Source organism: Carlito syrichta, unplaced genomic scaffold (genome assembly GCF_000164805.1).
Source record: "Carlito syrichta isolate Samal-C Ts95f unplaced genomic scaffold, Tarsius_syrichta-2.0.1 Scaffold308529, whole genome shotgun sequence".
Lineage (NCBI taxonomy): Eukaryota > Metazoa > Chordata > Mammalia > Primates > Tarsiidae > Carlito > Carlito syrichta.
Genome location: NW_007252625.1, coordinates 17663 through 40292, shown reverse-complemented (window position 1 = coordinate 40292; position 22630 = coordinate 17663). Strand labels below are relative to the sequence as shown.

General features: G+C 36.6%; 1 pseudogene; it reads left to right on the top strand.

Annotated features, from left to right (window-relative positions):
• The window catches only part of LOC103267912, a 30391-nt pseudogene extending 28638 nt beyond the window's left edge, over nucleotides 1-1753 (top strand).
• Nucleotides 1754-22630: the final 20877 nt, after the last annotated feature.

Sequence of the window (22630 nt, the reverse complement as noted above, 5' to 3'; positions counted from 1 at the left end):
TTAAACATTTTATAAGAGTGAAATTCACTAACTTTCGTACATTTCCATCTTCAAAAATGAAGTTATCAGTACCAATGTTATATGAAATACCTTAGTTCCTGTATAGAAAGACTCGTAATATATGCAGTAGATGTGCAAATCTAAGTAGACCAAATAATTTGTTCCCAAGATTTGATAAATTGTTAGACTTTAGATAACACAAACTATATTTCTAGGGTGATTTATATATAAATCTCCCTAATCTGACTGGTATCCCACAGTTAACCTTCACTTATCAGTACAATCCTCCACCATCTCTGTGAATATTACTCTTATTCCTACTTCTTTAACTCAAACTTCTCTTTCATGCCAGTCTCATGCATCCTGGAGAGCCCAGTTCTAGTCCCCTCTTCTGCTTGGAGACCTTCAGAAAATATTAATCTGCACTGATTGCTGCCTTTGCTGATCTCTTCTGAACAGTGCCACTTAAATTTACACTAAAAAATATCTGCATTTTACATGGCTTACAAAATCAAGAAGAAAGACCACAGGATTTTTGGTTTTAAGAATCAGATCAAATGGGTCTACCTATAGCCAAGGGTACAAATCCATGCACGTAACAGAAATGGATTAAAAGGAAATTCTGAGACAGCAGAGGAGAAAAGACTTACCGTTGAAAAGCAAAGGATTTCTAGGTTTCCTTCTATTTTTGGCAAGTGACATGGTTTTTAATGCTCCCCAAATTAAAGAACTTTCATAAACATTCTTAATTCTTGAAGAAAAAAGGAAAAAAAAACACTTGGCTACACTGGGAAGTTGGGTTCTCAACTTTTGACTTCAATTCAGCTAGTGATTTCACTTTTAGACTTGATTCTGTAACTATCCTGATTTTTCTATTTTCTCACCTCTTTGTAGGGATAGTTATCTTGCAATTGATTTGATGAGTCAAAGTCTCAATGGCACTTTGAAAAAGGCCCTATATAAACGTGCATCTTCATTGATGCAAATAATGCACAAATAACATATTTTGTTGATTTTTAACTTGCTTTCTTCACATGTGAATACACAAGTACCCATATCATCAATTGATTATTGTGTTAACATTTTGCCACAACAGAAATATTGAAAACAGATCAATTAAAATGTGCATCATTTGAGATATATGTATATACATAAAGAAAACTAATTCCTGAGCTGATTACAAACAATTAATTTATTGTGCACCTGATTACAGTTGTGTTTGTCTTTTATATAATACACTTTACATGGTATATATGCATCTATTTTCTATACCAATGTGTGCACCTCAAAGGACTAAAATAAAAATATTTTCTGAAAAAAAATTACTTCCGCTCTTTTCCTCGAGGCCGGCGGCCTCGGCGGTGGTGGCTTGCGCAGCAATGGCCAAGATTAAGGCCTGAGACCTTCAGACCTTCGCGGCAAGAAGGAGCTGCTGAAACAATTGGACGACCTGAAGGCGGAGCTGTCTCAGCTGCGGGTCGCCAAAGTGACAGGCGACGCCACACTCAAGCTCTCCAAGATCCAAGTCGTCCGCAAACCCAGTGCTCGTGTCCTCACTGTTATTAACTAGGCTCAGAAAGAAAACCTCAGGAAGTTCTACAAGGGCAAGAAGTACAAGTCCCTGGCTCTGCGGCCTAAGAAAATGCGTGCCACGTGCCACCGACTTAACAAGCACGAGGAGAACCTGAAGACCAAGAAGCAGCAGTGGAAGGAGCGGCTGTACCCATTGCAGAAGTTCGCGGTCAAGGCCTGAGCACCCACGAATAAAATACAACTGACTGGAAAAAAAAAATTAGTTCCACAGTTAGATTCATTATCAAAGCATAAAAATTCAACTCTTACAGCCACAAAATTTGTTTTCTGTAGAAGTATCAATATTCTTTTATATAAATATTTGATATATATTCATATATATGAGTTGGTATCTCATTCTGTCACCCAGGCTTGCATGCCATGGTGAGATCACTGCTCACTTCAGCCTCGACCTCCTGGGCTCAGAGTGATCCTTCCACCTCAGTCTCCTGAATAGTTGGGACTAAAAGCACATGCAACCAAACCCAACTAATTTATTTTTATTTTTATTTGTTGTAAAGGTGAGGTCTCACTATGTGGCCCAGGCTAGTCTTGAGCTCCTGGGCTCAAGCAATCTTCCCATCTTGACTTCTCAAAGTGCCAGGATTACAGGCATGAGCCACTGCACCTAGCCATTTTCACATTTTTTTTTTTTATCAGATCCTTTCTGGTTCTGCTCCAAAATAAAGGAGAGGAATCTTTATTCTTTTGAAAAATACTTAGTGTGAGAAGTGTTATAGTTTTCCCTGAAGAATCTAAAAGATGTTATTCTCCGTATTCAATCACCAAAACAGAAACTAACATGAAAGAAATCACTCAAAAGAAATAAAACATCTTAAAATTTTACAGCTGGGAAAGGACACAGTTCCACTCTCATGGTATACAGATGAAGATCAAAGTAACATGTGGTCAAGTTTTTAAATGACAGAACCCAAAATAGAATGCTTAGACCAACTTCAAGCAATACCTTGCTATATCACCGTTCATTCTATTATTATTCATTGTATTATTCTAGGATTATTCATATTATTCTAATATTATCTTATTCCATTATTATTCATTCATTCAATAAACATTGAACACACTGTATGCTGGATACTATGCTAAGTGTGAAGGGTAAAATAAAATTTCTCATAATGAACAAGTTCAGAGATTTCAAAGAAGATTAACATTTAAACAGATAAGCTGACATAAAATATGGCAAATGCTATGATACAAAAGAGGAATGAGCAAATAACTTTGTCTAGGTATGGAGGAATCAGGTAATTCATAATACAACATTTGAGTGGGATTTTTAAGAGGATGTATTCTTTTCCAACGGCTACTTTAACAAATTACTACAAATGTGGTGGGTGAAAAACAACAGAAATATATTTTTTCATAGTTCTGGAGGCCAGAAATCTAAAATTAAGATGTTGACTTTCTTGATTTCTTCTAAATGTTTCAAGAGAGAATATGTCTTATGCCTCACTCCTAGTTCCTAATAGTTACTGACTTATAGACGTCACTCCAATCTTTGCGCAGTCTTCACAGCACCTTCTCTCTATGTACTTTCCCCTTGTCTTCTCTCATAAGGAAGCTTGTCATTGGATTTAGGTCCTATCATAATCTGGGATGATCTTGCTTCAAGTTCCTTACCTTGCTTACAGCTACAAAGACCTTTTTTTTCAAATGATATCATATTCTGGTTCCAGCTAGGCCTAACATTTGTGGGGGTTGGCGGGGGGGCACTATTCAACCCATTCTAGAGCTAGAATTTCACAGGTAAAAAAAGTTTGGAAGGATATTCTAAGAAATAAGAGCATATGCCGATGCATAAACATTTACAAAAAAACATATCATTTAAGGGGAAGAGTGAGGAGTGTAATATAATTAAAGTGAACCTGAAGAAGAGATGGGAGATAAGGCTTAAGCAGCAGGATGCATCAGATTGAGAAGCACTTTGTAAATCAAACCCAAAAAAATTTGAAACAAATTAAACTTACCTTGAAGGAAGATGTCGATAGCAACAACTTGGAGGCTAGAAGAAGTAGAGAGAATATTGGAGGTTGAGACTTTAAAACAGAGGTTGAAAACTTTTTCTGTAAAGGACAAACTTGTGAATATTTCTGGCTTGCAGAACACACTACTTCTTTCACAGCTATTAAACTTTGTCCTTATACGATGAAAGCAAACTTAGACATTATGTAAATGAATTATGTGGACATGTCTCAATAAATATTTGTAGACATTGAAATTAGAATTTCATATTTTCACAGGACATAATATAGTGTTCTTTTGATTTTTTAAAATAATCTTAAACTATAAAACTATTTGTAGATACTATGTCAGCAAAAATGATGAAATAGCTAGCTGCAAGGGCACATCTCACTATAGACATGCCAAAAACTCAAGCAAAACTGTCAAAATCAACTTTGTCAGAACTCTGAAAAATCATTAGAGATTTATATCAATCATTCAAATGCTGAGTCAAGAAAAAAAGCAACATGAAAATGATAGGAAAGCTTTATGGCACTTATACTTGCTCTTGCTATAACCCTGATCCTCCTTGACATAAACAATCCTCGGATTGGTGATGATTTTAAGGAGAGCAACCTTCATTTCCAGTGTGAGACTTTGGTCTCTGGTTAGTGAGAAAGCAGAGAAAACCTTGTTCTCAAAGAATTGTGTTTGCCTGTTATGACCATTCTGAGGGCTACCTGAAGAACTGGTGCAAGATGTTTGCCTGTGTTTCAACAAACTTGGAATTTTTTCAGGTAGAAAAGGAACTATGCAGAGGGAATTTTTTAAAAAATTATGAGACAAATGAACAACCAATGATCACCTGAGGCAAGAAATTATAGTTGAGGTAAAAAGTAGGCATGCCAAAAGCCTGGAAGGAAAAGCAGGAAAGGGAGGTTTCTTGGGAAATAAGGACATTGAAAAAGCACCCGTGGCCCTTAGGGTTCTGGATAGGAATTGGTTGCCAGTTCCAATATCCATAAGGGTGTCTCCTGCATTTTTTAAGATTCTTATAGTTTGAGGTTTTACGTTTAGATCTTTGATCCATTTAGAGTTAATTTGTGTGTATGGTGATAAGTAGGGGTCCTGTTTCAGTCTTCTGCATGTGGTCAGCCAGTTTTCCCAGTACCATTTACTAAATAGGTTTTCCTCTCCCCAGTAGTTGTTGTTGGAGACTTTGTCAAAGATGAGTTGGTTGAGAAATTGAAGCTTTGCTTCCAGAATCTCTATCCTGTTCCATTGGGCTATGTGCCTATTTTTATACCAATACCAGGTTGTTTTGATTACTGTAACTTTATAGGAGAGTTTGAAGACTGGAAGTGTGATACCTCTTGCTTTGTTTCTCTTGCTAAGTATTGCTTTGGCTATTCGTGGTCGTGTATGTTTTCATATGAGTTTCTGTATTGTCACTTCCAGATCTGAGAAGAATGATGTTGGTAACTTAATGGGTATTGCGTTGAATCTGTAGATTGCCTTTGGTACAACAGACATCTTAACAATGTTGATTCTTCCTAGCAAAAACATAGAACCAACCATGTTGACTATCGAAGAGGGACTAGGTTAAAAAAATGTGGTACATATACACAATGGAATATTATGCAGCCATAAAGAATGACAAATATATGGACTTTGCAGCGACCTGGATGGACTTGAAGTCAATCATACTCAGTGATTCATCACAGAAACAAAGAACAGAGTTCCATATGTTCTCACTCATAAGAGGACCTTGAACAATTATAATGGTATAAGAAAGTGATTGGATCCAGCCGGGCTCGGTGGCTCAGCCTGTAATCCTGCGCCTTTGGGAGGCTGAGGTGAGTGGATTGCCTGAGCCTGCAGGTTCGAGACCCGCCTGGGCAGTGAGACTTCATCTCTACAATAAATCAAAAAATCAGCCAGGGGTGGTAGCGCATGCCTGTAATTCTGGCTACTCGGAAGGCTGAGGTGGAAGGATCGCCGGAGCCCAGCAGGTCAAGGTCAAGGTCAAGAGAGCAGCCACTGCAATCCAGTCTGGGCGACAGAGCGAGACTCCAACTCAAAACAAAAAAGAAAAGAAAAGAAAGTGATTGGCAGTAATGGGAAACTGTTGGTGGAGGGACAGTGGGATTGGCAGTTGAGGGAAACTGCTAGGGCAGGGAGGGGCATACTTCATTAACAAGGGTACCTGCATGATCAATGTTGGTATACCTAACCCTGAATTGTATCCCACATCTTTATATTAAAAAGAAAAAAAAACCCGTATAAACAGGAAAGTTTAAAAAGCCAAGTGCATGACCAGAGCAGAACACATGCTTAGAAAGGATCTGAGAAGATCCTAGGCTTTCACCTATGACTGATGTCTAGGTTTGGCATAAGCAGAATGTGAAGCTAAGGCAGAGTTATAATCAGCTTGGTTGAGTTGAAAGATTCCTCAACACAAGGCAAACCTACAAAGACTAAGAGAGTTTTTCTTTTCTTTTTTACTTGTGTTCTTCTTTCCTTCTTTTTTTTTCTTTTTCTTTTTTGTTTTTGAATCCAAGCATTCAGGGAAAACTGTCAAAACACTAGCTAAACACAAGCCAAAGGAACAGTTCAAAGATAACACACCACAAAGAATACAGATGTTACAAAATATCATAGAAAGTGACTAAACAAGCAAACAATTACAGCCCACAGAAAAGTGCAAAACCAAACCCTGAGGAGGTGAAAAAGCTGATTTCTGGAGGCACTGCTTTATAATATTCAAAATGTTCAGTTTGAAACAAAAAATATAGACCAAAACAATATAAAATATGGCCTAATTAACAGAAAGTATCCTTGAGAAGCACAGACATTGGACTATCCAGTCACAACTTTTAAATCAACTGTCTTAAATATGCTCAAAAAGCTAAAAAAAAAAAAAAAAACCCATAGAAAAATAGCTAAAGGAAACCATAATAACAATGTCTCAACAAGTAAAGTTAAAAACAAAGAGAAAATTTTTTTTTTGAGTTGGAGTCTCACTCTGTCGCCCAGACTGAAGTGCAACGACGCACTCATGGCCATCCCGGTATTGACCTGCTGTGCTCCTGCAATCCTTCCACCTCAGCCTTCCAAGTAGCCGGAACTACAGGCGCACACTACCACGCCCAGTTAATTTTTTATTTATCATAGAGATAAGGTCTTGCCAAGTTGCCCAGGCTGATCTTGACCCGCGGGCTAAGGCAATCCACTCACCTCGGCCTCCCAAAGTGCTGGGATTACAGGCTGAGCTACCAAGCCCGGTCAAGAGAAATTATTTAAAAAGAAACCACAGAAATTGGAGCTCAACAGTATAATGATTGAAATGAAAAAATTACAAGTTTTTCCATAGAAGATTTGAACAGGCAGAAGAAAGAATCTGCAAACTTGAAACGAGGTCACATTAAAATGATTTAGTCTGAGGTTGAACAGGTTGACCTGTGGAACACTGTCAAGTGTACAATAATGTAAATAATAGGAATCTTAAAAGGAAAAAGAGAGTAGAAAGAGACAGAACAAATGTTTGAAAAAATAATGGCCAAAAACTTCCCAAAGTTGACAAATGACACTAATCTATACATCCAAGAATCTCGACAAACTCAAAGAAGACAAAGAGTTATATTCCAAGACACATTATAATCAAACTGTCCAAAGTTAAAGACAAACACTCTTGAAAGCAGCAAGATCGAAGCAAATTTTAAGGTTCAAGGAATACTCAATAACATTAGCAGTTTCCCAGCAGAAACTATAGAGGCTAGAAAACAGAGAAATGACAGAGCTAAAATTCTGGGGAAAACAAAACAAAACAAGCAAACAACAACCAAAAAAAAAACAAAAACAAAAACTATGACTTAAGTATTCTATAACCAAAAAAACTGTTCTTCAAAAATGAAGATGAAATTGAGATATCCTTTGATAAACATAAGTTAACATAAGTTAATGGAATTTGTCCCTAGTCAATCTAGATCGGTCCTATAACAAATGCTGAAAGGAGTTATTCAGGTAGAAAAGAAAGGACATTAGACAATAACTTGAAGTCATACACAGAAACAATGAACACTGGTCAAGGTTCAACTGCATATATAAACTAAAAACCAGTAATACTGTATTTTTGTTTGGAACTTCTCTTTTTTCCCTATGTGATTTAATGTCATATACATAAGCCAATAATTATAAATCTCTGTCAATGGGCATACGATACACAAAGTTGTTTTTGTGACAACATAAAGGTGGAGGTGGAGCTGTGTGAGAGTTTTTCATATACTATCAAAAACAAAGTGGTGTTAATTTAAAAGATACTTTTATTTGTTTAAAAGATTAATATTTCATATAAATATAAAAACAAAAATATTAGCAAACCAAATACAGCAGCCCAGTAAAAGAATTATACACCATGACAAAGTGAGATTTGTCACAGGATGCAAAAGTTGCTCAACATACAAGAATCATTCAATGTAATACAACACATTAGTGAAACAAACAAAGAAAAAGTTAAGCACCTTAATTTATATAGAAAAAGCATTTGACAAAATCTAACACCTTTTAATGATAAAAAAAATTAAAGCTAAGAATAGAAGAGAACTTCCTCAACCTGGAAAAATACTTTTATAAATAAACCAACAGTCAATATTATACTCAATGGTGAAAAACAAAAAATCTTTCCCCTAAAATCAGAAACAAGACATGTATTCCCACTTTTTGCTCTGCTATTCAATATTGTACTAAAATTTCTAACCAAAGCTATTAAACAAGGACAAAATAAAGTCATTTAAATTGAAAAGAAAGAAGTAAAACTATTCCTATTAGATAAAATGATCTTTTATACAGAAAATCCTAAAGTATAGACACACACACACACACACACACACACACACACACACACAAATACTAGAGCTAATTTAAAAATTCAGTAAAGTTGCAGGATATAAAATTCACTCACAAAAAATGTGTTGCATTTCTATATACTAGCAATGAACAATCCAAAAAGGAAACTAAGAATATAAATCTATTTGCAACAGAGTCTAAAAGAATAAAATACCCAGAGATATTTTAACCAAGTGAAAGTCTTGTTTCCTGAAAACTATAAAACATTACCAACAGAAATTAAAGAAAACTTAATAAATGGAAAGACACCGATGCTTATACATTGGAGAACTTAACATTGTTAAGATGGCAATATAGCCCCAACAAATTTAGAGCTTCAATGCAATCCCAATTAAAATCAAAAAGCCCTTTTTTCAAAAAGTAAAAAAAAAAAAAAAAAAATTATCGGTTCAAATAGAATTGAAAGTAGGTCCAAACAGTCAAAACAATACTGAAAAAACAACAAAGTTGGAGAATTCACTTCCGGATTTTAACTTTCAACAAAACTGTGTGCTGTACTAGCATATGAATTAATACTATAGCATCAATCATCCAGAAATAAACCCAAATATCTATGGTCAATTGATTTTCAACAAACATTCCAAAACTAGTTTGGATATTTGATACAGTTTGAAATTTGCTCCCCAATGTTGGAGGTGGGTCCTAGTGGCAGGTGTTTGGATTATTGAGGCAGATCCCTTCTTGCACTATTAGATATCATAAGAATTGATTATTAAAAAGAATCTGGCACCTTCCTGCTCTTGCTCTAGCTCTCGCTCTCTCTTTTTCTCTCTCATCATATGATGCCTGCTCCCCTTTGCTTTTTGCTGAGTGGAAGCCCCTTGAAGTTCTCACCTGGCAGATGCTGGTTCAATGCTTCTTATACAGCCTGCAAAACCATGACCCAAATAAACCTCATTGTTTTATAAATTACCCAGTTTCAGGTATTCCATTCTAACAATACAAATGAACTAAGACACTATTTAATGAAGAAAGAATAGTCTCTTTAATAAATGATGTTGAGACAATTGGCTATTCCTATGCAAAAGATAACATAGGGTCTTTACCTCAAATGTATTCAAAGAATTCACTCAAAATGGATAAAAAAACCTAAATGTATGGAATAAAACAGAAGAAAACATAGTAATTAATCTTTATAGACTTGAATTTAGCAATGGATTCTTAGATAAGACGCCAAGGGCATAAACAATAAAACAAAAAATTAATAAATTGAACTTCATTAAAATCACACACAATCGGATGTGGTAGGGTGTACCTGTAGTTTTAGCTACTTGGAAGGCTGAGGCAGAAGAATCATCTGAGCCTAGCATGTCCAGGCTGCAGTGGCCGTGAGCACTCCAGCCTAGGTGACAGAGTGAGAGAAAGAGACTCCTACTCAAAAAAAAAAAAAAATCACATGCTTGTGTGAATCAAAATACATTGTGATGAAAGAGAATAAACAACCTACAGAATTATAAAAAATGTTTGCAAACCATATATCTGATGAGCATCTATCATCCAGAACTCTTATAATTAAATAAATCTTAAAAACACAAACTCACTCTATGAAAAGCAGTGTGGCGATTCCTAAAAGAACTAAAATTTGATCTTTCATATGATCCAGCAATCCCTCTTTTGAGAATATACCCAGAGGAACATAAATTGCTCTACCAAAAAGATACCTGTACACGCATGTTGATTGCTGAACTAGTCACAATAGCAAAAACATGGAACTAACCCTGATGCCCAACAAAAGTGGACTGGAAAAAGAAAATGTGGTACACATGCACGATGGAGTATTATGCAGCCATAAAACAAAACAAAATCATAGCCTTCACAGTAACTCGGATGGAATTGGAAACCATCAAACTAAGTGAGCCATCACAGAAACAAAGACCTGAATATCACATGTTCTTATTCATAAGTGAGCCCTAATCACTAGTCACATTAACACAAGGGTGAGATCAGCAGTCACTGAGCACTGCTAGAGGAGGAAGGGAGAGAAGGGTGGGGGACACGTGACAGCTCAAAGGGTACATGGTCCACTACCAGGGGGAGTGAGGGCCACTTAGAAGCCCAAGCATCACCAGCACACAGCCTACTTATGTAGTAAATCCTCACTTGTACCCCACAACTCTGTAATAAATAAATAAATTTTAAAAACTCAATTAAAAAGTAAGCAAAGAATCTGAATAGAAATTTCTCCAAAGAAGATATACAAATAGCCAAGAAGTACATTTAAAGATGCTTAACACAATTAGTAATTAGTGAAATGCAAAATGTAAACCATGAGATACCATTTCACACCCAGTAAGATGATATTTAAAAAATGGAAAATAACAAGTATTGGTGAGAATGTGAAGAAATCGAAACATTCCTGCATTTCTGGCAGGAATGTAAAATGTTGTAGCCACTGTAGAAAACAGTTTGGCAGCTCCTTAAAAAGTTAAACATAATATTACCAAATGACCCAGCAATTCAACTACTAGGCATATAACCAAAAGAATTGAAAACAAGGACTTAAAAAAAGATATGTATGTGAATATTCACAGCAGCACTATTCACAATAGCCAATTTCTTCCTTCCTGCTTTTCCCATTCCCCCCACCCACCCACACACACTCCCTTCAGACACTGGAAAAAATCTAAATGTTCAATGAATGATTGGGTAAATAATATGCAACTTATACATCAAATGGAATAATATTTAGTCATAAAAGGGAATGAAATACAGACATGTGCTCCAATGTGAATGAACCTCAAAAACATGGCAAGTGAAAAAAGCCAGTCACAAAAGTCACATGATAGTAAGATTTACGTATATGAAATATCCAGGAGAGGTAAATCCATACAGACAGAAAGCATAGTGATGCATGCCAGAGGCTAGGAGGAGGAACAATGGGAAGAGACTGCTTAATCGGTATACTTCTTTTGAAGTGATAAAATGTGTTAGAAGTTGATATAAGTGAGGGTTGCACCACATTGTGAATGTAGTAAATGAAACTGAAATGTACATTTGAAAATTGCTCATTTTATATTATGTAAATTTTACATTAATTTTTTTAAAAGTGAGGGGAAAAGTATTGGATCACAATCCAAATAATAACAGAGAGTTGGATTTGGTTCATGAGTCGCACTTTAATGATCCCTATTTTAAGAGGTCACTGCAAAACAATAAGCAAAAGTGACATTGTAATTGTCTATGACTGGTTTGTAAATTTCACATGCTCCTTGAAGATAGAATTCAATCCTGTCTTTTTATTGTAAATCCATTATGCTTAGAACAATAATCTGCTTAATGAATAATTAAGTATTCAGATGAGTTAATTTTTTAAATTGGGAGTCTAGATAGAAAGTCTATCATTCTTTATCACCATTAGGAATATAGAAAGTAGTGTGGAGTTTTGGAAGAGGGAAATAATGAATTCTTTGAGAAATGTGAAGCTGATGGGAATTCAAAGTGTGTAGGAGTGTAAGGGTGTGTTTGTGTGTGTGTGCACACGCGCTTGCGCACAAGCTTGACAAATGTGGGTCTGCAACTGCAAAGAGGAGAGGTCAGAGCTGGACACATAGACATATATATTTGATTAAAATATATAAAATTACTTGGTGCTGTCTAAAGTCATGGTCTCCAACTTCAGCCAGTCCCTCAGCACTGATCAACAATTTTTTCGTTTGGCACAATTAGTCTGCTATTTCCAAGAGACTAATAAAATTTGCCACTATCTCTGGAATCCTTATTTCATAACATTTTTTCTTTCTCACTTGACTTTGCCCACACCTCCTGATATGAAGACTGTCAAAGAGGATCCTGTTCATGTTTTTCACCCATCTACAAATCCATCCTTATATCCTCTTTCTATTTTTCCCAGAGGCATAGGGTCCCACCCCTTTCCTAAGATGAATTCTTCCCCTGGATCTTTGGTTCCATCTACTCCTTTTCCCAAAAAGTTTTTGCTGCACAAAGTATACCTTCTCTATTTTCTTCTTCAGCATACTAATATGCTCAAGTCCCTCTCATTTATAACACATTCTTCCCCCTCTCTGCACACACACAAATCCAGAATACACTTCACCCACTCTTATTTAATCATAGAGGAGGATAGAGGAAAAGAGTAAAATTCCAGCAAAAGGAAATGATGTGAGCAGAAATTCTGAATTGAGGGAACACTGAGTAAAACCACAACAGCTGAGTAAGAGAAGAGTATGAGAATACTATTCTGAAATTAGGGATGGCACATATAAGGTGCTATTGCTAACTGTGATCTATTAATACCCAAAACTGGTCTGAAAATTCTATGAAGTTTATGACTGTGTGTGATCACATCCTTAATTATTAGCAGACGAGTTAGTGAAGTATGGCTTAACAAAGCTGAAATACTACTGAGATAAATACAAAGGCAACAGGATGGGAGGAATTTAAAGCCATAAAATAGATCCCATTCAGGGTAAAATTTATAAAATTTGTGGCATCACCCCATATGTTGTTCTCTATAATAGGGCAACAATTCCAATTAAAGGACTGAAAAGGAAAATGGTAAGAAAGGCAGATGGAGAAAACCAAATAATAAAACAGGTGCAAGAATAGGTTTAGTTGTATACCTGAAGCTACCCAGGGTGATTGAGACCTGATATCAAGATAGAGACTAAAGACCAGGCAGAGTGGCTTATGCCTGTAATCCTACCAGTTTGGAAGGTTGCGACAGAAGAATTGCTAGAGGCCAGGAGTTCGAGACCAGCCTGGGCAATATACCAACACTCTGTATCTAAAAAACAAAAACAACCAAACAAAAACACAGAGACTAAAATTCAGCTTTAAATCCTTGACAAGAATAAAAATATTAAGTTTATGCAAAGGATTTTTTAATATGTTTCTTTATAGATGTTAAAACTTCAAGAGAGAGTAAAAGGAGCTTGTCAAGAAACCAACTTTTTAAAAAATAAGTTGTATGTATAAGAAGACACTTATAAAGCTTAAGCACTCAGTTATAGAGGCTGGTCCAGGAGAACTGAAAAAAAAAAAATCACACAGTTACCACCATAAGTTTTTCATCAAGTAACAAGTAACAGCAGTCTATTACCTGAAGGATGCAGCACAGAGAGAGATCTCCTCAAAAGCACAGGTGTTAAGGGCCTGCTAAAAACTCAGGGTATGTTAGGAATACAGAGAAAAATACTGTCTAACTCCAGGCTTTACAATAATCACAAGATAAAGTAATTCTCCCTGAGTAATATATAAAGACTATCTTGCACTAAAGATAACTAGAGCAACAACAAAACCAAAATCTGGTACAACTCCTGACTATATCAGTTCAATCTTCTATTGATGGAAAAATAAGTATTCCTATTTTGGGTTAAAAAATATCATTTACCTCAGTCTCTACTGTTATTTTATATACAATACTACATATTCAATCAAAAATTACTAGACACACACAGAAAAAGAACCAAATGTCTAGAGTTAAAACAGTAAACAGAAACAAACCCAGAGATGTCTCACATATTGGAACACTTATACAATTTAATATAACTGTCAGCAGACGTATGCAAAATATAAATAAAATGGAAAATTCAGAAACAATAATACTCAGAAATGAAGTATTCCTTTATGTGTTTTTCAGCAGACTAGACAAAGCAAAGATTTTGTTGTTTTGAAGCAGTGAACTTGAAGATAGGTTAATTGAGTCTTAACTGAAACACAGCAGAAAAACTAGTGAAGGAAAAAACTATAACATAGCATTCATGGGCTCTAAAACAATATCAAAAGTTTCTCCACGTGTGTAACTGAAGAAGGAGGAGAAAGCAAATGAACCAGAAATTATATTTAAAGGACTATTGACCAAGAACTAAAAATTAATGAAAATCAACAAATAATTTCAGGAAACTGAGGAAACTCTCTCCTCCCTCCCCTCAAAAAATGCACACACACAAAAAATCTGTACACTTTAAAAACAAAGGTAAAAAAATATTGAAAGCAGCCAGAGAAAAATGCAACATTACATAGCAAGAAATAAATAAAAGAATGACAGCATACTTCTCATCAAAAAATATGGGACAGGCTCAGTGGCTCAACCTGTAATTCTAGCACTTTGGGAGACTGAGGTGAGTGGATTGCCTGAGCTTGTGGGTTCAAGACCAGCCCAGGCAACATGGCAAGACCTTGTCTCTAAAATAAGTCAAAAATTAGCCAAGTGTGGTAGCACATGCCTGTAGCTCTGGTTACTAGGAAGGCAGAGGCAGATGGATCGCTGGAGCTCAGCAGGTTGACACTGGGGTGGCTGTGAGCTTGTGCACTCCAGCCTGGGCTGTGGAGTGAGACTCCAACTCAAACAAAACAAATAAACAAACAAACAAACAAACAAAAAAATATATATATATGGAAGGCAAAACTTAATAAAGAACACATTTAAAATGCAAAATAAAACAATGAATCATTATCAACTTAAATTCTACACCATTTTGAAAGGAAAATGTCTTTCAAAATGAAGACAAAATACTTTCTCACACAATGATCTCTGAGAGAATTCACCTCAGCAGATCTACACTACTGATAATGCTTAAGAAAATACTTTAGGCAGAAACAATAATACTAGACGGAAATGTGAATCTACACAAAGGAAGTTAAGTATATCAGAAATGGCAAAAATATGTACAACTAGAAAAGAAATTTTTATTTTAATATATTTAAAAGATAACGCCTAAAGTTAAAATAGAAATGATATATGAAAGGGGAACTCCAAAAAACTGGAATTATCTTTTGAAGGGTGGGCCCCTTGTAGTATATTTGGAATTTGTACCTCCGTATCTAAACGGTCAGCAAATGTTTTTACCTGGAAGTTTGAGAAGCTTGTACCACAATTTGCCAAGAAACATCCTGAGTTGTGGCAAACAGGTGACTGTGCACCTGCCCACACCTTACTGAGTGTTCAGCAGTTTTTGACCCAGAAAGACTAGCATACCTATGGAAGTATCTAGTTTGACCTAGAATGACTAACATACCTGTGGAAGTATCTATTTACTACTAAAAACCGAAACAATCTTTTGAACCCTATGCTCTACCTTCCCTATTCACCCAATCTCACCCCAAGTGACTTTTTTTGTTTCTCTGGATGAAAACAGTCTTCAAAGGGAAATGTTTTGCCAATGTAGAAGAGGTGAAACAAAAAAAACAGCAGAAGCACTAAAAGGCATCAAAACTGATAACTTCAAAAACTGTTTTAAACAGTGGGAAAAGCACCTCAGTAAGTGTATTGCTTCAAATGGAAAGTACTTTGAAGGTGACTGAAGTTTAAACATGGAAGAATAAATAAATTCCAGTTTTGGACGATACCCACTTGTATTGTGTTGTCTAAAACAATGTAAAAGGGAAATGTATGGTAACAGTACAAAGAATGGGAGGATGAGCATGGAAATATAGTGCTGTATATTCTTACAAGGTTCTTGTACTCTGTGAAGTGTTAAAATATTATTTAAAAGTACACTGTTAAAGTTAAAGGTATGTATGTTATAAACTTTACAAGAGCCATTTACAAATTTAAAAAGTAGAGCTGGGCTCGGTGGCTCAGCCTGTAATCCCGTGCCTTTGGGAGGCTGAGGTGAGTGGATTGCCTGAGCCCGTGGGTTCGAGACCCGCCTGGGTAGGCGAGACCTCATCTCTACAATAAATCAAAAAATTAGCCAGGTGTGGTGGCACACGCCTATAATTCTGGCTACTCGGAAGGCTGAGGCGGAAGGATCACTGGAGCCCAGCAGGTCGAGGCTGCGGTGGCCGGGAGCGGCCACTCCACTCCAGTCTGAGTGACAGAATGAGACTCCACCTCAAGGAAAAAAAAAAAAGTAGAATAACTAACATGCCAAAAGTGAACATAAAATGGAATGATTAAAAATACTCAATCTGAAAGAAGATGAAAGAAAGATTGTTTCAGTTTTTAGTAGTAAATAGATACTTCCAAAGGTATGCTAGTCATCTAATAATCATAACCTAATTGAAGGACATAATTACAGTAGTGAAAAGTCTCTCTAATAAGGAATGAGAGCAGATATACATATATATGTGTATATATATATATTCTATTTTTTTCAGTTTTCATTTAAAAGAGAACAAAACAGTTTGAAAACAGCACTGAGAAATAGGGTTTAGATATAACAAATCACTAGTTAGAAAGAGTACAAGGCTAAAATAGTCACTCTTGAACTAACAAGCTCTAAATCCAGAGAAAGGCAGAGATAAAGAAATGCTTTTTTAAACCAGTGTGCAAAAACAGAATCTAGATCAAGTTTCTTGATAGAAAAGCAACGAATTACCCTTGGAGGAAGAAAAATTAGAGCTAACAGGATTACTCTCTTACCTGCATGTTATATTTCTTATCACAATTTTTATCTCCATTTATTTTTCATAGAAAGTATAGAATAGCTGAATGAGCAAGCACTCTGGATTCAGATGAGTCTCCTTTTAAATCCTAGCTCTTCTGCTTTCTTATTAGGTAAACTTGAACAACTTACTCAGGTGGCTCTCAACCTCCATCTCTTCAATATTAAAATACAAATAATAATTTCATGGAATCATTGTGAAGATAAATGAGAATGTGAATGAATAATGCTTAAGGCACTAAATATATGACTATTGTTGTTTGAGACAACAGTTTAAAGTTACATTGCTATTCTAATGGCATATTTACTTTAAAATAATTGGGTTCAAGTATCTTTTTAAATATGTTATCATATATTAGATTATCTAAACCCTAGAATATACGTAGCCTCAGAACCTATAACAAAGTCCTGAAGAGAAAGGGTGACCAATCCTTTCATCATCAAGGATGTCTTTTATATCCCCTTCACAGATGCAAAGAATTGAACTGCTTCATTTACAGCAATGCAAAAATATCCTGTCAAATTAATATAATCTAGCTAAAAGCAAAGAAACTTAATGGTTTGGCTAAGTGGCCTTACCTTAGGGAAACATAACTTCCATTAGAATTATTTTAAAATATAAAATTTTCTGATAGACCATAAAATAGTCTTTAAGAAGACTCTATCAGATAAAATAGACTGCAAATCAAATGATTTTTAAAAAGACAAGGATGGTCATTATATAATGGTAAAGGAATCAATTCAGTAAGAGGATATAACAATTACAAATATTTATGTGCCCAATTGAAATTCCCAAATATATAGAGCAAACTTCAGTATACCTAAAAGGAGAGAGAGACTGCTAAAAAATTGGCTGGCTTGGTGGCTCAGCCTGTAATCCCAGCACTTTGGGAGGCCGAGGCAAGTGGATTGCCTGAGCTGGCATGTTTAAGACCAGCCCAGACAACGTGGAGAGACTTCATCTCCACAATCAATAAAAAATTAGCTGGGTGTAGTAGCGTGCGCCTATAGTTCCAGCTAACTTGGAAGGCTGAGGCAGAAGGATTACCTGAGCCCAGCAGGTCAAGACTGCAGTGGCCGTGAGCATACTGCTGCACTCCAGTCTGGGCAACAAGTGAGACTCCAACTCAAAATAAATAAATAAAATAATAGAAGATTTTAACACCCCACTTTCAGTAATGGATAAATCATCCAGTAATGGATAAATCAGTAATGGATAAATCATCCAGACATAAAATCAGTAATGGATAAATCATCCAAACATAAAATCAACAAACTTCAGAGTTGAACTGGACAATAGATTTAATAAGCCTGACATTTACAAAACAGAATACATATTTTTTCATTAGCATATGGAGCATTTTCCAAAATAGACCATATCTTAGGCCACACCATATCTTAGGCCACAAAATACAACTATACACATTTAAACAAATTGAAATTATATCAAGTGTCTACTGTGACCACAATGAAATAAAACTAGAAAATAGTAAAAAGAGAAAAAAAAATTTTAAAGCAGAATTTATTGAGAATACAGAAAAAGCTCCCACAGTGGGAGGGGACCCAAGGGGGTTACCCAAGAGAAATTTTGGAAAACACACAAACACATGGAAATTAAAAAACATTCTTCTGAATGACCAATGAGTTAATAATAAAATTAAGAAAAAAATTTTTTTAATTTCTTACTACAAATAAAAATGGAAATACAATGTATCAAAATATATGAAATATGGTGAAAGTAGTACTAAGAGGAAAACTTATAACAATAAACATCTATATCAAAAAAGTATAAAAACTTTAAATAAATTACATAAAGGTACACCTCAGGGAATGAGGGAAGCAAAAACAAAACAAACTCCAAATTAGAGGAAGGAAAGAAGTAATAATGATCAGAGCAGAAACGAATGAAATTGAGACTAAAAAAATGTAGAAGATCAATGAAATGAAGAGTTTATTTTTTGAAAACATAGATAAAATAGACAAATTTTAGCTAGACTAAGAAAAAAATGAGAGAAAACCTAAATAAATAAAATAAAAAATAAAAAGGAGGCATAACAACTGAGACCGCAGAAATATACCGAATCATTTACTAATAATAACTATTATGAAAAATTCTATGCCAACAAATTGGGAAACTTAGAAGAAATGATAAATTCCTGGACACCTACAACCTACCAAGATTGAGCCATGAAGCAATAGAAAACCTCAACAAACCAATAATGAGTAATGAAATCAAAGCCATAATAAAAAGTTTCCCATCTACAAAAAGCCCAGGACCTGTTGTATTTACTGATGAATTCTACCAAACACTTGAAGAAGAACTAATACTAATCCTACTCAGACTCTTCCCAAAAAAATCAGAGAGAAGGTAATACTTTTAAATACAGCTTCACTCTAGGAGGCTAGCATTACTCTGATACTAAAACCAGACAAAGACACAACAAAAAAAGGAAGACTACAGGCCAATATCACTGACTAACATGGGTATGAAAATCTTCACAAAATACTAGCAAAATGAAGCAACATCAAAAATATTGCTCACCATGATGAAGTGGGATTCATCCCAGGGATGTAACAATGGTTTAGTATATGTAAATCAATGCATAATAAACCACATTAACAGAATCAAAAACAAAAACTATGTGGTGGGGGCGGAGCTTAAGATGGCGGTCAACAGGTCGTGCTGTAAGAATCTCCATGGAGGCAAGTGTCAATAACGACTCTGCATGAGTAGGCGGGTGCTGGTAGGAGCGTGAAAGTCTGTCTGAAGGGACATGGGTGCATGCATCCAGGTCCTCCCTCTGAGGGCAACTGCAAGCCCCCACCACCCTGAAATTAGAGTGCAGCTTGCAAGATCATGTGCATAAACATCTGCTGCCTGCAGGAACACACCTGAGAAAAGCCTGCTGAATCCTGCTGATTTCCAGTGCCTGGCTTCAGGTGCAAATCATCCCCTGTCATACCATATCCGCTGGAGCATAGGATCAGATTATTGGAGAGAGAGCATGGGGAATCCCGAGAGGAGTCCGTCCATACCTAGTGAGGTGCCACCCACCGAAGCCATTTTCCAGGCAGAGATTTGCAGTGCCAAACCCAGCTCGCCCGCAGCCTCCAACTTGTTACCTAAGCAGCACAGCATGGACAAACTATTGCTCCAGGCGCTCCCTCACCATGGAAGTAGGCGGGAGACTGCTCTGGGTTTTGCCTCACTACTTCAGCACCTGGTAGGAAGCGGGAAGGGGCTGCGGCTGGAGTCCCAGAGATCCAGTCTCTGTGAATGGCAGATCAACTACTCAGGGCTTGATTGTGATCCAGAGGAAATATCCTGAGAGCACAAGCATCAGAGGGACCTGAGGAGTGCTGAGTTCCAGGCGCCCCATCCCCTACCTTGTTCCAGCCAGGGACAAAGGGTGTGGCCAGAAAAGGATGAGGAAGAACTCCAAAGAGATCAGTGATTAGTCTGGGGCTGACCCAAGCCCCCTCCTCCCCAGCAATCCTCTGAACATCAGACCCACACAGCTGGGCCACGACTGAGAGGGACAAACCCAGATAGAGCCTAGACATCAGTCGCAATAGTGGAATCCCATTCCAGGATAGGCCTGGCTGGGGCAACCTTGTGAGAGTACATACCTGAGGAAGAGAGACTATCCTGTACATCACCACTAGAGATCTCCCTGATCCTATGAGAGTGGGAGGGGAGGACTGCAGCCCCACCCACCTCCACCCCTCCTCCTCTCCTGCCTCCTTCCCTGAGGAGAGAGTGAAAGAGGTGGCTGTGAAGGAGAGATCTGACTAGAGGACCAAGTACAGAGCCTGCCACAAGAGGATAGGTTTTCTTTTGGTTTTTGTTTTGTTTTGCTTTTTGTTTTGTTCTGTTTTGTTTTTTAAATTTTCAATTATTTTTTAACTTTAAAAATTTTCTGTTAGTTCATCTATTTTTAAAATATTTTTCCTTTGTGCATGAATGAGTATGTGAGGTTTTGATCTGCATCCCCTCCCAAAATTGTTTTTCTTTTCTTTTTCCTTTTCTTCTTTTATTTGTCATTCTCTGTTTATGTGTGTATGTGAAGGATTGAGTGTTCATCTTTTGATTTTGTTGTTGGTTTTTGCTCTTTTGTTCCTCTGGGTTTTTTTTTAATATTCATTTTTCATAGTTTAAGGGGTGTGTCAATATATGTGTGAGGGTTCCACTAGAGTCTCCCCCCTTTTTTTTCCTTTTTCTTATTCTCCCCCTTCAGTCTTTTTGTCTTTCTTCTCTATTCACTTTGTGCTAGGCATGCGTGTGTGTGTTCATTTTTCTTGGGTTTTTATTGTTGTTGTGGTGGTGGTTTGTGTTGTTTTACTTTGTTGTTAGTCCAGATTGTTTTGTAGTATGTGTTGGTTTCCGCTTTGCATCGTCATATAGCATGGTAGTGGGGAGTAGATGTCAGGGAACAGATACCACAATAAGTGAACATTTTAATTTGCAAGTAGCATCTGATTCTTAATGCCCCATACCCCACCTTACTTGGATTTCAAAAACTACAAGAGACAGCAAAGCTTCCCATCCACCATCCTATTTCAAAATAGAACAAATACAGAGCCTGGATCAGGGAAGAATAGAGGACTGAGCAAACATAAGAAGGGAAAGCCTCTCCCACTGACACTGAATAACAGAACTAAATAAAAAAATAAGAGATCTGTCACAAATGAGGAAAACCCAAAGGAAGACCTCAGGCAATTTCAAGTCTACCAAAAACAAAACTCTTGAGAAATCAGACCTCAATGGAAGTCACCAATGACTGACCCCAGAATATGACAAGGATTAGGAAATTATTGGGAAGAGAGAATAAGACTCAAGAAAGACAAGAGGCAACACTGAAAGAACTTGTAACAGAGATTTTAGTAATAAAAAATTTTACCCAGGAAATAACAAGATGACAAACATGGAATGCAGAATTAATCTGGCTGAAGAAAGAATCTCAGAACTTGAAGATCAGAATATGAAATTAACCCGATCTGTAAAAAACATAGAAAGAAGAAAGAACAAAGCCTACAAGAGATGTGTGATTATATCAAGAGGCCAAACCTATGCCTGATTGGTATCCCAGAAGAAGAAAGGAAAATGAGAACAACTTGGAACAAGTATTCCAGGAGGTAATCCAAGAAAACTTTCCCCATCTCACCAGAGATGTGACCAGCCAAGCACAAGAGATACAGAGAACCCCCACAAGACATCAAGTGAGAAGACCAACCCTTAGACACATAGTAATTCACCTACACAAAGTAGGCACAAAAGAAAAATATTAAAGGAAACAAGAGAGAAAGGTCAGACTACCTACCGGGGAAAACCAATCAGAATAGCAGCAGACCTATCAGCAGAAACACTACAAGGAAGAAGGAACTGGAGCCCTATATTCAAAGTCCTCAAAGATAAACAATTTCAGCCAAGAATTTCCTATCCAACCAAGCTCAGCTTCATCAGTGATGGAGAATTAAAATCCTTGCCAGACATCCAATCCCTAAGAGATCATGAAGCTTCCAGACCAGCTCTACAGGAGACACTTAAAAAGGTATTAAGCACAGAAGAAATAAATAAAAGAATGACCACACACTTCCCGAGAGAACAGCAGAGCACAGAATCAACAGAGAATGTAGTGCAACAAGAAACTTGAAAGCACACATATACATTAACCTCAAAACTAAAAAAAAAACAAGCAAAGAAAAAATTTTATAAGAACCTCATAGCTGGGCTCAGTGTCTCAGTCTGTAATCCCAGTGCTTTGGGAGGCTGAGGTGAGTGGATTGCCTGAGCCTGTGGGTTTGAGACCCACCTGGGCAACTTGGCAAGATCTCATCTCTACAAT